We start from the raw sequence: 3,198 nt of genomic DNA on the forward strand, positions 1-3,198 counted from the left end.
CTATTGTTTGTCGGACGCTCGCGAAACGTGTACAGTCCATCGATGTGTCCAGGTCCACTCTATTACTCTCCTCTGTCAATGACGTGTATGGAAAATGCTCAGACGATGTGTAAGACTTTTTGCGGCTGTTGCCTGGCAATTTTGATCTTTAATTCGACGTTAAATAGAACAAATTACCTTACGGATAACGGCCATATTATATTACATTTTTATACTATATATTATATTATATTACATTTTTATACTATATATTATATTATATTATATATTTATTATATATATTTTTTATATTATATATTATATTTTTTTTTTATAGATCTTATAGAAAAAAAAAAAAAAGATTGCGACCTGGATGTTGAATTAAGACAAAATTTTAAATATAGAAGTTTGATAATTAAGATCTGTTCGACTTTTAACCTCTTGCGCTGGCAACTGGTTCGCGGACCATAACGAGTGACCGAACCCGTTATCCAATAATTCCTCCGTTTCTTTATCTTTTCAACTCGTCGGTATGATAGAATAGTACTGGATAGAAATGATTAAGACGTAATAAACTTATCATTTGTTCTGCCCGGGTTGTATTTAAATATATACTTAAAAAACTGAGAAAATGTTGCAATTTGGGACAAAAAAGATTCTCGACGTGCGTAAGAGGTTAACATCTTGCATGATCCGAGTCGTCAAATCGACGTAAGTCAGACTAGTTACTATCTACAAAAATATTTAAATTATTTGTACGAAAGGACTATAATTTGTTCGAAATTGTTACAGTTTCTGTAACGTTTTCGATCCTCATGATTTATGAATTATATTTGTACAGTTAATTGACTGAAATTTGTAATACGGGCACTGCTTCATAAATACGTGGAAGTTATAAATTATGAAATTATGCTACAATTTCACAGCAATTCTAATTATGAAAATAATGTCTACATAGCTATGCATGAAATATTATAAAATCACAGTGCCGTGAAATAATTACAAGAGTCATGTTACAACTATAAGAATGCACTGTAATGTCGGCCATGAAATAATTAATGCCGATGTTACGCGCATTGATCGTTTGCAAAGTTATTGACAGCCATAACCGCTGAATATTATGTATTTACCGTGCATATTTGCCGCGTTATTCCATCCACTGCTTGTTTATTTCGTGCTCTAGTTTGAGTTTCATGCTTATGCCGAAACCGCGTGATTCACAAAATGAAACTAATTATGTACGTTGTTTTACCGGTATCCGGATGTGCCGATTATATCCGTGAAATGTAACTTTTTCGCTTAGAGATTGTTAGATTTATCGACTGCATACACATACCACGTGTGCGCTATTTTATGAGAAATTTATCAGCAATGAAAGTCACTTGCTCTCACAGTTTGCAGAGTTCACTTCCTGTGCGATTATGATTTCACCTATCTCTGATCCACGCTAGGAAGAATCTGCCGTGTACATGCCCGGCAACGTTACCTATAGTTTCAGCTATTAAATTTAAACGCTCGCACAACCTCGCCTACTCGCCAACGTTGTTTGATACGGCCTTGGAAAAATCGAGACTTCAAAGTATCAAACGACCGTTTCAAGATGTCGCGTTACACTGATTTACAAAATCACTCGAATCGTTACAGAATGGAGACACGACTGCCATTATTAACATTGGTAAAATTTAGAAATCAATCGCAATGTTTTCTCAGCAGTCTTGAGCATATTCAAATGTAACCCAGACAAAACAAATAATGGATTTATTACTTGTCAATAATTTCTATCGAGTGACATCATACCGATGAATAGGTTCTTCAAAAGGGAAAGAAAGCGACGAATTCTTGCATACGGGGCTCGGTCACTCGTTACGGTCCGCAATCAGCGTTTTGCCAGGGGAGTTGGACGAAATTTCAAATCACTGATTTCGAAACCTAACACGCGCAATGCATCGTTCCGCGAAACGATCGTTCGATAGCTTCTCCAAAACCTGAGGGGATAGAGCCTGAGATCTCTAGTTTAGGCTAATAACACCACGGCAGTCGAAAAACGGCCCATTCGAAAATGGAATGAAATTGGGGAAGAATTAGTTCCGGGCGATACAATACACCGTTTCCTTTGCGGATTACGCGGAATTATGATAATGGATGGCGTTGCCGATCCCCATGCGGGTCTGCAGCAACGTTTTTAGGCCTCCTGGACCCACGGTTGGCCAAAAGTGACGAGGATAGGCGAAGGAAGGAGAGGCACGACTGTATAATTACCAGCGTCCAAGCAATTTCCAATGTTTCCCCGGCTGGGCTCGCTCGCTCGCTCCTTCTACCCGCGTTTAGCTTCCCTCGACGAGGAACAGAGAGCCAGCCCGGGGGCTGATTCCTTGAAATTGATTCTCCGCTTTCTCGAACCCACCATCTGTTGGCGGCATGCCCAAACGAAATAATCGAGGAGATTAAGGCCTTGCGAAGACGCGCGCGAGAGAAAGAAGGGCAAAGGAGAAAGGAGGAGAGCTCCGTATCTCCCCGCACCCGCCAACTTTAGACTCCAATCTTTTTTCTCTCAATAAAATCCTGGCACGTTTCTATGGCCGGATATTGTGTATCGCGTGGGACAGGGCATGCAGCACCGCGACCTGCGGTCCGGAGCTCGATCTTGCGTGAACGAGCAATTCGCCAGTGATCATTTCCAAAATTTGCCGGAAGAGCTTGCGGCTAACCCCGCTCGATGACATTTTCTCGATGAAAAAGCCGTATCGGTGACCGATCGAGACGAGATACTCGCCGAGTATATTTTTATCGGCGAGATACGTATTGGATCAAGTGCAACGCACGTCGAGAATATTTGCCCCGGAATTGCAACATTTTCTTAGTTTTAAATACATCGAAAATTTATTACTTCTTGGCAATTTTTATCCAGTGATGTACCGATGAATTCAAAAGGAAGACGAATTAAATTAATTTGATCACTCGGTTATGGTCCGTGAACTCCAGTTACTATCGCAAGTATTTATAAAACAAAATATATTTATAATAATATCACTATAATAATATTACTATAGTAATACTATTATAGTATTATTATATATTATAGTATTATAATATATTAATATATATATTAATATTATAATATTAATATATTATAATACTATTATAGTAATATATATTACTATATTATAATTATAGTATTATAGTAATATATATTACTATATTATAATTATACTATTATAG

The sequence above is a fragment of the Frieseomelitta varia genome, unplaced genomic scaffold (genome assembly GCF_011392965.1).
Source record: "Frieseomelitta varia isolate USP_RPSP 00005682 unplaced genomic scaffold, Fvar_1.2 scaffold_559, whole genome shotgun sequence".
In the NCBI taxonomy this organism is placed as follows: Eukaryota; Metazoa; Arthropoda; class Insecta; order Hymenoptera; family Apidae; genus Frieseomelitta; species Frieseomelitta varia.